Genomic DNA, 15460 nt, shown 5'->3' on the forward strand with positions numbered 1-15460 from the left:
CCAGCTCTTGTCAAGAGCATCATATCAAACTTAGGACTGGCTGAAACGTATCTCCTGAGCTGAACAACTAGAAGTTCCTTCAGCCCATTGATTGACTCAGCCATAATACTAGTATCTGGAGTCTGACAAACAACAGTAATCCCTTAATCATCAGCACGACTTTGCTTGCCGAAACATAATTGTATCCACTAGCTATCACTGTTGCCTGTTTGAACGGGCGAAGAACCTCAATGACAGCTTCCATCATGGACCACTCATTGCTATGAAGTTCGAGCTCTCTAATCTTAGCGTCACGTAGGTTTTGGTTGAAGAAGTCGCGCAGTGGCTCTTTTCGGGCACAATACATTTCTATCATGGTAAGTGTGCTGTTCCATCGAACATTCATGTCTTTTGTGATGGATGGACTAAGATTATATGTCTTGAAGATACCTTCAAAAGGATCGTGGGATTTGGAAGATACTATCAGCATTCTAACTTGCTTTCTTATTTTAACCAGTTCTGGTCCTAGCATCAATACTTCACTAGAGATTCCTCTTTGTCTAGGTATTGAGATCTCATACTCGCTTTAAAGGTTTTGATCATGTAATTCTGAGCTACTATCATAATCAGTACTGCAGTCGGTAAACCCAGTTTCTTCAATGTCATCATCTACAATCACGTCAGTAAAGTCATCTTGTTCAGCAGTATCAACGTTGTCATCAGATTTTGAACTGGATCCTGAATCATTTAGGCGGGGAACACTCACTAAATCTGCCTGGTTTCTGCATTCCCACAGCTTAAGGGCATTAGTCACCACATTATGCAGGTTGTGTGCAAAGCATGAGCTTCGCATAATTTCACCGTCTCTTAGAGCCTTTACTATATTAGCTCCCGAATCAGTAATTATAAAGTAGACTTTCCGTAGAATTCTAAACTTCTGGAGGCTACTACGGATTGCACGAAGAATTTTGGCGCTAGTGTGAGCAACTTTTAGTCTCTTAAACTCAAGGATTCTATGCACCAAAGTTAGCTTGCCATCAGTGCTTTTCATCACATAATGAGCTGTAATACCTAAAAAGCCAGACCCCGTTCTTGAAGACCAGCAGTCTTGGGTAAAATTCACTTTCCGGACTTTCTGGAGTTCAGCTTTGAGCTGCTTAACCTTCCTTTTCTTTGCTGTAACTATATGTCTTGCAACAGTAGGAGCTGATGGGCCAGTAAGACCTCCTGTAAGTTTAGAGATTAGAGCCTTTACTCCTGGTTTTTCAAATATTGAAATAGGAAGCTTGTCAATGCAAACCGTTTTTCTACACAACTTGTTCAGCTTCAGCTGCTCCTGCTTCGTTGACTTAAAAAAACTTCTTATATCCCTTTTCTTTCCAGTACCTTCAAATCGAGTTGGCTTAGTTTCACATGATGTGCTCGGCATGCTGAGCTGAGACAAGGCTGTAGAATGTGACTTCTTTGGAACAGTACTTGGTTTAGGTTGTTCAGCAATTTTGTGTTTAACCATAAGGTGATCTTTAAACGATGTTGCAGACCCTTTTCTTGACTTGACATCTTTTTTGCAGTAATTGCAGGTAATTACAGCTGCTCCCTTATTCCTGGTCCCATGTTGCTCCCAGAACTTGACTTTCTTTAATGGAGGGCCCTCTCCAAGTTCTGAGTCAGAACTTGATGAAATATTTGTTGCCAGATTTCATGCCGTTTATGACAGCATGTGTATCGGTACCTGCAAAGCATACCATTACTAAGTGCATGGAGCAGTGCAGGTCTAGTTACTCCTGTGATTGTAAACACGAGTTTGAAAGAAGAACAATTCAAGCAAAAAAGACACTTCTCTGTAGGACAGAGCATAATTTTATTCCATAAGCAAGCATCTTTTTTTCTGTATTTGTGAATACTCCTCATATGGTATATTAAGGGAAATAAAAGTATAATATTAATAATAACAGGAAATGGTAAATCGTAGGCCCAGGACTCTCTGATGTAGCTAGAAGATTTTATAATGCAGATAATAGATTGACTAATTAGACCATTGGAAATAAGCTGCTCCAAATATTTAATAAAGTATATGACATTTGCAGGGTAAAGAATATCGAGGCTATTCACATTTCCTTCCTGGGTGCTGCAAGTGAACATGCCTAAAATCAACATGTCATTTGGAAATTTTATACCCTCATGCTGAAGGGTAGATCATCAACATCTTCAGCCTACTCCTTTGTTTAACAGTCCCTTGATTATAAATTTCAATCAACTAATTCAATTATGTTGATGTGAGAAACCAGGGGTAAAGGTGCAGATTAGTTCCTCCTGATAAAACAACTTATTTCTTTCTGTATATTCAGTCAATTGGGCTGTAAAGTTGCACATATACTGTCCAGTAGGAACAGGATAAAAACAAATCTCTTACTGTGGCTGGGTTCCAACCTTTTACTTCTCGTATGCCTAGTAAGCCCTGCAGCACTAGCAGAGGCAAAATCAGCAAGATTCGTTTAGTAGCTCCTATATCTGACAATTGGATATAAAAGATTTTCTGTAGTTCCACTTCTACTAGTGCAACAGGGCTTACTAGGGTAGTGAAAATTAAATGGTTGGAACTCACCCTGTATATCCTGGTTCTGTTGGCAGGGCCTCTGTGCCCTACACTACAGGGGGAGCTAATCTGGGTGAACGTGCAGTTTAGCAACCCCTGATAAAAACAACTTATTACTTACTGTATATTATTCAGTCAGTTGGGCTGTAAATTTGCACAGATAGGGTTCAGTAGAAGCTGGATGTAAACAAATCACTTTTTAGTGTATATCCTGGTTCTATTTACAGGGCCTCTGCACCCTACGCTACTGGGGTAGCTAATCTGCACCTTTACCCAACCAGGTAACCATCTACTTACCAAGACTAACCAAAGGGTGCAAATCCAAGTAGACTGCTTTAGATTAATTTTTACTATGGCGAATGTTTTCTTCAATAGCAAATCTTTTCTTCGGAAGACGTAAAGACAGCGCTTTTCGATAGATGACAAGTATCGCTAATCCAATAAAAGTCGCTAAGCTGCGCTATGGTGCTATTCGTAATCAAAACACGGAAAATGAAGAAAAACGGGTTTAAAAAAACAGAAACGGCAAAAACGGCCAGAAAAAAAACGAAACAAAAACAGGAACGGTACTTAAAAAACGGCTACCTTTTTTCTGTTTTTTCCGTTTTCCCAAAAAAAACGGAACAGAAAACGATAGAAAAAAAACAGAAACAGAAACGGCGCCGACCCCTAGTATCAAGTGATGCATTGATTTTCTTCCTAGTTAAATTATAAAAAAAAAGTATAAATTTACCTTCTCATGTTCCCCTATAATGCGTCTCATTGAGAGGGTTTTGACTAAACACCCAACATGAAATAGATACTAGCATACGTGCCTAATAACAAAATGACCCTTTTATTCGTTTAGTGTTTTATTAGTTGCAATAAAAGTCATATTTGCGTCATTGTTCCATGTTGAAACAGTTTTGAATAAAATAATTGTCCCTTGGTAACGTCCCAAGTCCCCTGGAACATCAATTGTCCTAGAAAACGTTAGCATATTGTTGGCTTTACCTACACTTTGGTTAGGATTACATTTAATGCTTAAACGACTCAACGTCAGTGAAAACCCCATCTTGATTGGTGTAGCGGCTTGTCATAATTAAAGAATAGCTACTATACCAGATCCCTCATATTGCAAATAAATTTAATTTAATAGATGTGTCCCCAAGATTCAAGAGCCGATTTTCTTTGAAAAAACATATTTCAAAAATTTTTCTTTGCCTGGATGTTGGGATTGGTGAATTTGGATTTTAGTATGAAATTTGTTGTGGTGTTCTCGCGCTGGGGTGGCCTCCTCTGTTATCTCCTACCATGTGTGTCTTTTTTTTTCATTTTTTATATGCTTTATTTGTTATTTCGGAATTTTTTTTTTTTTTTTTTTTTTGCCGAAACATAGAGCCCAGCACCCCCGCGGCCAGTTTATAAAAAAATTTATTAATTTAATTTTTTTTTTAAATAAAAGTTATCTATCTACTGCTACTACTACTACTACTGATAACTTACTGCAGCACCAAGCTAACTGAGGCCAATACAGCTGGGCACATTCCTCCTTCATCTCAATCTATTTAAAGCTCCCCTCTTTACACCCTCCCAAAGTTTATTTCCCTCAAACTCTTCTTTACAACCTCCTACCACCCAGTTCGAGGACGACAAGCTTTTTTCGGCCCTAGACGGTTGGCCGAAAAAGCCGACCTTTGGCAATCTGTCATCTTTCATCTGCAGAACGTGTCGTAGCCATCTCTACCTTTCTCTCAGTATAGCCCTAGAAACTGGAATTGAACCACATTTTGCTTACACCTTAATGTTTGATGTACGGTCTGTCAGACAGATACCCAAACTCATAGACAATTCCTCATGAAAATATTAAATAAATCGTCATTCGAATTTCGGTTTCCCACTTTTCTGAACCATACTTGACCAGTGTCATCGCTGTAGCTTCCAATAGTCTAATCTTGATTCGCAGATATATTTTTCTATTCTTTCAATTTTTTTTTTCACCTGTAAAAAATACCCTGGGCTTTAGCTGTTCTACTTCTAACATCTTCACTGCATCGACTGTCTTTACTGCTAATTCTACCAAGTAAAGTGAAGTTATTTACTTGATCGATCCTCTCTTATACATCATCGTCTATTCACCATCACTTATCCCCAGTCTCAGCGACTTAGTCTTCTTAACATTATCTTTCTAGCCTATTCTTGCACCTGAGCTCTCCAAACCCCCTTAAAATCGTTTATTTTGATAATATTTTCATATAGGACGCTCAAATCATCAGCATAATCTAATTCTAGGGTATTTTTACTTTTCCATTGAATTCCATGCTGTCGCAAAGCCTTTGCCGTGTTCCTTAGGACAAAGTCCATCAAAACGTTCCATATAAATGGGCATAAAACGCAAACATGCCTAACTTCTGATTTAGTACGAAACCAGCTACTAACGTCATTTCCAACACTAGTTGCAGCGATGTTATTCTCGCACATAGCACTATTCACTGTAATGTATTTATCTGGTATACCACATAAGGATAGGACCTTTGCCCAAGCTCTTCTATCGGCTGAGTCAAACGCTTGCTTATAATCTATAAAGCTAAGGACTAAAGGGGTTGGATGACACAGGCACTTATCAAATATTCGTCTAAGAGTGAAAATTTGTTCAGCCCATCCTCTCCTCATCCTAAAACCACACTGTTCATCTCTTAAAACTTTATATAAAGTTTCTCTAATCCTAAAATGTATCATCATCAAAGTAATTGGTTTTCTACAGTAACCAGGCTAAGACCTCTATAATTACTACACTCACTCTTATTACCTTTCTTATAGAGGGATTTAGTTAAACGTTTCCTATAATTGCTAGGTACTTCTTTTTTTCAAAAACCATATTCATAACCTTCAGTAATATATCTAACTTCACATGACCATATTGAAAAAAAAGAACTCATTTACCCCATAATATCCTTATATCTACGAATTGTGGCATATAAATCACATACCAAAAATACACTTGCACTTCGGAGAAAAAAAGAAAAAGAGATAAAAAAAATTGGTATTTTAAAGCAAAGAAAAATACAGTATTTCAATTAGAGTCTTTGTATCCTTCTTCATTCCTAAAAGTAACATTGAATTTTCAAAGAAAAAAAAACAGAAAGAAATAAAATGTATTTTCTGATTTTACACTAAGTATTTTGTTGTGTTTTATATCATAATTGTAATATCTAAAAATATACTTAATCAATGTTACGCTTCATTTTCTATTAACCTAACCCACTACCATTTAACTAGGCTTAGGCCTTAGGCCATATTTCAGAGAGTAAACCTCCTTTTAAATAAATGATATTGTGTATCTTTCAAAAGTAATGAGTTTGATAAAACCAGCTCCTTTGGTAAATAGTAAGTATTAATAAATTATTACTATTACTTTTCCCATAAAATAAATTTAACTCAGTTTTAGGGAGGCCGTGCCCCCAACCTAACTACTTTTGTGCTTGAGGGTCTTCTTGTCCCAGGAGCTTGCATGTCTAAGTTTCAGAGCACTAGGGGGAAAATAGTTTTTTTTTTATCACTTTTTCGGGGAAACAATATTTTTTCTATTACCACGACCCATGGACTTATGGACATAGGTTTTAAGCCGAAAGGAGAAGTGCTTAGGTCCCATTATAAGCCAAAGTTATTATTTAAATATTAGGCCCCTTGATCCAAGGACTTACGGTTTTTAGCTTCAAGTTGGTCAGAAAAAAAAACTTGTTCTTAGCTCCTTTATGGCCCCCTTTTAGTGCCCAATGTTTTGTCCTGTTTTGTCTTTGTACATTAGGGCTATGACTCTAAAACCAAGGACTATAGGTATCAAGCTTTTCGGAAGAAAATTTGCTCCTTTGTCGGAATCTGTTTTCGGGGAAACCAATTTTTTTCTGGGTTAAGGTATTGGGGTCCCCTTGGCTTAAGGATTTAAGTTTGGGGTCAATCAAAAACAGCTCTTACGAATTTTGTGGCCCAAATTTTAGGAAGCCTGTGCCCGTGAACATTTTGTTTGATGCAGTTTTGCCCTGTTAACAAAGAATTAAGAAAAAAAATATTTTTATATTTACGACATTCTAAATCTGACCATAAATATACAACCTAGATTTCTTGCTACACGCGGAACTGAACCAGAGAATCTTTAATCAAGACGCACGACCGTATCCACTGTGCTGTCACAAGGTATTAGATATATTGGTTCTTCACTGTTGATACAGGAATTATATAGTCACTTTTTAGCTTACAGCAAATATGAGGATTTGTTTATATCAATGAACACTTCAAAACATGAAAAAGAAAAATTTCGATATAACACAGTAGTTAAATGGTAAATAAAAAAAAGGTACGATTCGAACCCCCTAAACAGCATTCTTTCAAAGTATAGTTATCGCACCCGCCAATTTCCAATCGAACGAGCTGCCTTCCGAGTTTCTATGGCCACTCCTTCCATGCTAAGTCTCTGGAAAAAAAGTAAAAATATTGAAGGTACATTGGACTATATGCGATACTCTAGCTTTAACTCTTACCTAAAAATGAAACATAATAAATATAGTTCGTAAAAATCATTAGCAAATTGTGGTGAGATTTTTGGTTGAATTGGGGGATAGGTTTGCTGTTCTCATTCCAGTGATATTTTTCTTAAGATTTTTTCCTAAATTTGGGTTATTCCCTAAATTTCTGACTGTGAGGAATATTTTTTAGGATGTCAGATATTCAATTTTACAATTTTTCTGATTTTTTTGTTAGATCATCTAAGAATAGATTGTCTGTCTTGTACTACTCTTTATCTCACTTCTTTTAATTTTTATTTCTGTCAGCTTTTTAGAATTTTCTTTAATTACTTATCAGACGATGTGGTCTAATGTTACAATGTATCTCTTTGACGTTTTACTTCATACTTCTACGTGTTTACCATCTTTTTGTTATGTGAGATTGTGTTTTTGCCGTTTCGTTGGGTTTTGTTTGGCTGAAATGTTTACATTGTGCATTTATGATTATCATCTATTTTACTGCTATCAATCATTTGATTTATTAAAGCAATAAACAGTTTTTTTCAAGAGATCGACTAAAGATGTATTATTTGTCTTATTAGGATTTCTTTTGTAATCTTGACAGTCACATTTTATATAAATTCTTAGGACTTAACATCAAGTTAAAATTTCAGTTTACATATTTCACTTTTATTCTTCTTTGTCTTTTCCATAACACTTTCTTTTTAATGATATTTTGTTTTATTGGTCTTGTAAGATTATTTTTGTACAATTTTGGCTTTGTGCATTTTATAATTTAAATATCACCTTTTTACTTTATTGGCATAGATGGCTTCCTTTTATTAAAGAATCACAGAGTTTTTCTAAAGTTTATCAATCTCATTATTCTCTCGGTCCCAGTTAGAGTAATATATCTTTCGAAAACTTTTATGATTTCCTTCCGATCTTCCTTGGATGATGTGGTCTAACAAATCCGTGTTCATCTTTGGTATTTCCTTATTCTAGGAATTTATGAGAATACAAGAATAATATATGGTTTTTACATATTTTTAGGGAATAACGGAGAAAAAACAACGATAGCAGACCCAATTTTTAAAACAGTTTAAGAAGATTTTTTTTTATTTGTTATCCCCCCCCCAAAAACCCCCGAAAAATCAGTTGAAAAAGGTAGATGACTAAAAAAGCAGTTGATAAATTTCATTAACATTATGTCCCGAATTCTGATGACTAAAATTATGATCAATTGTTGAGCGACATTAAACAGCACGTTATTATTCAGCACTTGAAGAGGTTTGAAAATAGATACCATACCAAAATTAAAATAAAATACATTAAGTTCTGGTTCTGATACTTGCAAATTAAAGAAATTCTTCATTATTATGTTATCCATGACAAATAAGAGAATCTGCTTTTGTATCTTTTTATTATTTATTTTTTCAGTCTTTTCGATATTGCACTCTAGTATATTAATGTACTCCTCCAACTTTCGTCCTTCCTGGTGTTCTCTGTGACATTTTCATAAAGTATGATTGTCAATGCAAGTTGGTTCCCCTGATTTGTCCTGACTGCCTAGCTTTCCAAATCGAAAGGGATTTTGATTCTCTTAGGGTTTCCGGTCTAGCATGAAATGATAAGTTTTTATTTGTGTAGAAAATATTTTTCCTGTTGGACTATTGAAGTATAACGATTGAGCTTGTCTGCTATTTGAAATCTGAAGAAGTTGACTTTATCCAAGACAATTCAATGTATCTCATGCTAGACAAGGTGAGGTAATTAATACTTGTATATGTATTCATGGGCGTACGGAAGGGGGGGAGGCAGAGGGGAGCTTCTACCCTCCCCCCTAGAACTTCAAATTTACACTAGAAATGGCTGAAAAAGCAGATGGTTGAAAAAGCAGTTGAAATAAGGTAGATGGCTAAAAAAGCAGTTGATGAAAGGTAGATGGTTGAAAAAGCTGGAAATAAACAGCTGGAATGACAGAATAAAAGTCAAACAAGAAGCAATTATCTATAATGTCTTAAAAAATTTTAGCTATAATCCAAGAAAACTGATTAATGCAGAACCTTATTGATGATTTAGGATTTTTGGTGATTACTTATTAATAACGATTTCATAGGTATGACAGAACTGGCTGACAATGTAAGGTTTTTTGAACTGCCAATATAACTTCCGCCCCCCGCCCTTCATCACAGAATCTGCTGCCCCCTGCTAGAGAAGAAGCTACATACACCCATGGATGTATTATCATGGGAAAAACTTAGCTACCCACAATCAAAGAATCTTCATTCTTGTTTTTTTTCTCAAGTTTAATGTTCACACTACAATCCTTTGATCATCACTGAAAAAGCGCACCATAAGGGGAAAGTGGAATATTGAAAACGAATATTCGTGACATTATCTTTACAGTTTTTGAGGGGAGTTGTGTAAATTTTTCTTATAGGGAATATCCCACCCCTCCCACTTGTTTGCAGGTAAGCATATGAATGTAATCTTGATGTTACACCTAAAATATTTCTGTAACAAGAGGGAGCTGTCACCAGGCAATACCCTTATTACATGCTTGTTTGAAAAATGTTCCTCAGGATGAAGGGAAACCGAGGGTTGAAATTATGCTCTCCTTTTTTTATATTCATCTACGCTCAGTAAAAATTAAAATATTTTGGAATGAAATTCATTTCTGAGGCCTCTGACACTCCCTTTGCCCTTTCATAAAAAATTTGCTGACCCTCTTCCCGAATAACTAGTGCTCAGCTCAGAATAATTCTTAATTAAATTCCAGATAAGAGGAGACCTGTTACCACTTACCACGCAGCACCCATATAACGAGCTTATTCAAAAAATATTTCTCACACTGGAGGGGGATTAGGTGGGAATCCCCCGTTTCCTTTCCTTCTGTATGTATCTAACGCTCTATAAAATTTTAAAGATTTGGACCTAAAATGTACTTTTGAAGGATTCAAAGCAGTCCGTCTACCCTCTTACTCACAGAAAAATTCAGATGTCCTTCTCCCCAATAGCTGAGGTACAGGTAGATATCACTCAGACAACCATGAAGATTGGTTAGCGCGCTGGGCTTGTAATCTGTGTCCGTTAGGGAGGGGTTCGAGTCCTGGTGTCGCTGATTATTGTGTCTGAAATGGGGGTTATTGGCATGACTCTGTAGGGTCAGTCAGACCCAGCTCTAAACGAGTACTTGGAGAAGTCTGGAAAAAATAAAAGGGAAAAGCACAGGATGGCTGGTCCCCAACCCCCATTATACTTCCTGGCTTGAGGATCATGAAACGGAGATTAGCACCGCTGGATTGGACTATAGATCCATATCGTTTTAGTGCCATATCGTTTACTCTTTTTTATACAACATTGTAAGTAAATTCCATGATTAAATTCAAATTAATAAATTCAATTAAATCAAGCTTTAAAGTATTTATCTAAGTACCAGATTATTTTATCTAGTGTGCGTTTAGCTTCACGAACAAGTTGCCAAAGCTCGGGATTGTGACCTCCGAAACTAGGAGATTGAATGCATTGCTTTTCAATAATTCTAGATCGACTGGCCATCTGATAATTTTCACTCGTTTGCTTTTTGATCCAGTGCGGGCCAAAACTGTTGTTTTTGCATCATTTCGAGTAATTTCTCTCCTCCCCCCGATATCTGGGGACCATTGGTAATAACCATAACCATGGAGAACCTACGAAAAAAACAACAATAAACACGTGACTATGATATATATATACATGTACACACACACACATATATATATATATATATATATATATATATATACTATATATATATATATATATATATATATATATATATATATATATATATATATATATATATTATTATTATTATTATTATTTGACTTACTTGGGCTCCTGGCTTACGTTTTGTTGCCATGAACCGTTTGAAAGTGACTGCTGCTATTGCGATGTTAACAAAATAAATGAAATGTACCGATAATTTGTATATTTAAGCTTCTTTTGCGCCCTATGCTCAAATGACCACCTCTCCTTAATAGGATTTAGCTATGGTGACTCAACTCATCATCCCAAATATTCCAAATCTTTACTTAATTCTAACAAAAGAGGCAAACCGATTGGAAGATCAAAAGATATGTTGAGTATCTGAGGGGGAGGGGGCTGGCTTGGAAAAAACTACCATTTTTCGAAAAGTAGGAAAAGTTTTTCAAAAGCTGGAGTATAGACGGGTTTTTCTCTATCTTGATCTCCCAACTCCTCTTTATCCAAGAAATTTCGATGTACCTTGTCCTGCAGACTAAGTAAGTATGATTGATGCTTCCAGATTTGTTATCTTGAGAATAACATGGCAGCTCAAAATCAAAGTGCTTTTTTAAAAGCTTTTTCTTGTCCAGCTATTGAGGAGTAAAAACGATTGATATTGTTTTCAGTCTAGAAAAGTCCTCTTTTTCCAAAATAGCTCTAGATATGTTGGGATGACCACGCGAAACTGATCGATGGTTTCACAATAGTTATTTTAGAGATAGCATACCCCCCCCCCCCTCATTATAAAACATATTATTTATTTGAATAGTTTATTTTTCTTTGGGCATTTATTTTGGATTAAAAACCATTGACACTGTCTAGTCTTAAATTGGGGGGTGGGGGGGGGGTCGCAACGATTGAAACTATTTATAGTCTTAAATCTGGAGAAGTTGATTTTATGCAAGACATTATTTTCAATATTTAGCTTTCTTTGTATTGAAAAGTAAACACGATTGAGGCTAGCTTTAATTTTCGGTAATCACAAAAGGCAATTTAATATACCAAGTGGGGACGATTAACGCTGTGGGATATGTTATACTGAGAATACATTAGCCACCGAAATCAAAGCAATTTATGTGTATTGTTGATGGTCCAAACTAACCTTGTAAAGGTATCAGTCCTGCAGTACTGATTGATAAGGTCTGTGAAACCGTTTGTTATTTCATAGCAGATGGACCGAAATTTAGTTACTGTGAGTCCACCTAACTAATTTTCAACACAACCTACATTTTAGAAGACCGTGGTGCAACCCATGTTCAATTTTAAAGAAAGAGAAACAGAGGAACTACTAGTAAAAAAGGCTTGTGACACAAAAAATTTTCGTGCTGTCTATTGGAAAAAAATTGTATGAAGATGAACCACATAGAAGGAATTTAAGTCCTCGTCCTCTTTACTTGCTTAAAATTTGCTAGTTCACACAAGAGAATCAGGTTTTAAAAAGGTGGGGTTATATGTCACTCCAGAAATTACATTTCCTTGGTTGCTGTCAGAAATACGTCGCAAACGTAAACCAACGAAATTAAAGCACACTTTTTACCACGGAATCATAGGGAAGTAATTCCTTTTCCCCCTTTGGTTTAGCTTGATCCATGAGGTATAAGCTCAGTTTATCCAAAAGGTATGGGTAATTGAGGAAGTAACCTGATTCACGTGCAGAGTGAACGTTTGTAACAACTGTGAGACCATTCGTGATAAAGCATGTGCTTGACAGCACGAAGGCGAGTTTCTTATCTTATCAGTTTCTCATATGCTTTGCGCTGGTATATTCCAAAACTACAGCTAATTTTGAGTATTTTATAAATATTTACATTAGAGCTTTTTATAAAGCGAAGCTGATTTATTCGTTTAGCAACAGTGAATAAAAAAGAAATGGAACAGGTATTCTTAATTGAAATGATGTTGTACCAATGATTTAGCGGGGGTGGGCTAAGATTTTTCTTTTATTTGCTATCGTTTGAATATTAATTAAGAAAAAAGTCTAAGAAAGGTTCCTCAAAGAAAAGTAAGTGGCCATATTAAAAACCTTAAATGAGCAAAAATAAAGTCTTATAACAATTCAAACTTAAAACGAACAGAAATTACTATCAACGAATGAATTAAACCAAAATCGAAATGAAAATAAAATGAAAATAATTATAACATGCATAGATATAACAAATACTGCTATATATAAATGAATGAATCCCAAAGCGAATAGAAATTAAAATGGATGATCAGATAAAACGTAAAACAAACAAAAAATTACCATAAGTAAGTGTAGGGCACCACCCCCAGCTATAGGCCAGAGAACCATTTGAGGTATCACACCAAAATTTGTAGTCCCCTTAGCCCAGGTAAGGATCCTTGGAAGTTTCAAGACAATCGAAAAAAAAGAGTAAAATTAGGGAAAGAATACAGAGAAGGGAGGTGTTTTGTCCTTTTTATGTGCTTATTTTTGAGTACAGTGAATATAGTTAGGTAAATTTCACAGCGGAGTTACTTGGTTTGGTTTCTTAATCAATTGTTCAATATTAACCGATAAACTCATTACTTGTCATTTTATGATAGTAAGCCTTGTCCTTTTTTTGTAAATTCTATTTGAATATAAAAAGTTAAGACAAAATCAACTGCTTTGAAGCTAAAGCTTGAAGTTATTGAGTGAGTCGATTTGGGCTCTAAGTGGCACGCCCAGTCTTAGACTGATCATTTGCAGCCTTGTTCTTTAACAAATGATGCAGCTTATTCGATATTTTATGTTACCTATTTTTCTACAAGTGAAGTTTGGTTACCTTGTTTTGCACCCTACTGTTTTTTCAAACAAACAACTTTCTTAACAAATATGATTTTTTTTTCATATCTACGTAGTACTCAATTTGCTTGATAAGATTATATGTTTGTGAGTTGTTAATAACCAATAACAACCAAACTTTTCAAATTGTTCATGAAGAAGTATATTTCGGTCTTAGGAGATCGAAATTAGAAGGCACATCTTTCTTTTTTGAAACCAAGTTAGGTTAGATGTCAGCCTTTCAATCAAAGCATACCACCTGGGCTACATTTAAAAATAGATACTCTGTGTTTTTTGTTGCTGATTCGCCAGATTTATAGACACTCATAGGTCCCATCTTTAAGAGGGATCAAATCAGTGGGGTCAGTTCCCAAAAATAAGTGGGGGGAGCAAAAATTTATTTTCTAAATTTAGGGGGGGGGAGAAATTTGTTATTTTTACGATGTGGTCAATGAAAATACCAAAAAAAAGTCATTTCAATGAAAATACCAAAAAAGGGGATTTTCATAATATGGGGGGGGGCAAAAATCTTTGGGGAACAAATAACACCTCTCTCTCTCTCCCCCCTCTGTCCTTACCCTCTCCGATTGACGCTAAAGGTCAAAGGTTTTAATAGGGTGGGATTAATAAAGTCAGTTGCAACGTATGAAATATATACTTTATATTGCATAATGGGTGTAAATATTGGTTTTTATAGTTAACAAATACCTCCCTGCCCCCTCTCCGTACTCACCCCCCCCCCCTGATTGACGATACTGGTCAAATGTTTTACTAGGGTGGGATTAATATTGTCAGTTCCAACGTATAAAATATATACTTTATATTGCATAACGGTTATATGATTGTTTTCCCTAGTTAATATCCCTCCAAAATCCATGAATGAGCCTTTGGAAATTGAACGAAAGCTGTGCCAATCGGATAATTGTTGCGTGTAAATGCTCTTTGTGGAGTTTTTCAGATCAACTTTTGCGGGGATCTTTTTGTACCTTGCGTCAAGAAATGGTGAGCTGAAAATCCAACTCCGGGCAATAAGACTTCTTGGTATTAAATACGCACGTGGAAAACTTTAAAATATGAATTTTATAAATGTGTTTGTAATAGATAAAATATGAGTTGGTTAATACAACAATAAAAGAAGAGGGAAAATGAAAAAGGGAAAAACTCCCTAATGAATGGGATAATGGCTGATGAAACTAAGCCCAAGAGAGGCCTCGAAAACTCGCTCACTTGATTTTTGCGGTCTAGCAGATTCTTGAATAAATTTGATTTTGTGAACTATCTGATTTTTTTTGTTTATTTATTTATTTTTCTGTGCACCAATAATAATCACATTGTCCTGTCCCCAGACTGCGTCGATTGACAGAGCAGGGCCAAGTTTTTTTTTTAGCAAACTTAGAACAGTCTTAGCTTGAAACTTAGATGGTTATGTTGGAGACAAAATGCTTTTTGAGTTTTGAATCAAGACGAGTCGAAAAAGAGACGTTTGGAGACAGGGGTGAATCTCCAGCCTCTTTATTGGGGGGCAAGAGTGGTTCATACCCGGATAGTCAAGGGGATTGGGCTGTATAATATTTTCCCCCAAATTATTGTGGGGACTACCCCTCCCCCCCAAACGATGCCCCTCTTTGGAGATTCCCAGACTGCATCGTTCGACATTGCATTGCTAATAGTTTAAATAATTAGTTAAATTGTGGAGCCTAGCAGGTTGCATGGAAAAAATATTAGGCTTTGTATTAGGACAAATCAAAGAGGAGACATATTTACATCGCTCAGACTACATTGATTGACATAGAAGAGCCAAGTTTGAGTAATTGGAATGCGAAAATTAGTCCCTCAAACTACATTAAT

General features: G+C 35.8%; 1 protein-coding gene across 2 annotated transcripts in view; it reads left to right on the forward strand.

Moving 5' to 3' along the window:
* Positions 1 to 15460, forward strand: part of LOC148943659 (nudC domain-containing protein 1) — a 188495-nt gene that overhangs the window by 105929 nt on the left and 67106 nt on the right. The window lies entirely within an intron of this gene.

This window comes from Artemia sp. Qi Xiang Cuo, chromosome 15 (assembly GCF_049724085.1).
Source record: "Artemia sp. Qi Xiang Cuo chromosome 15, ASM4972408v1, whole genome shotgun sequence".
NCBI lineage: Eukaryota > Metazoa > Arthropoda > Branchiopoda > Anostraca > Artemiidae > Artemia > Artemia sp. Qi Xiang Cuo.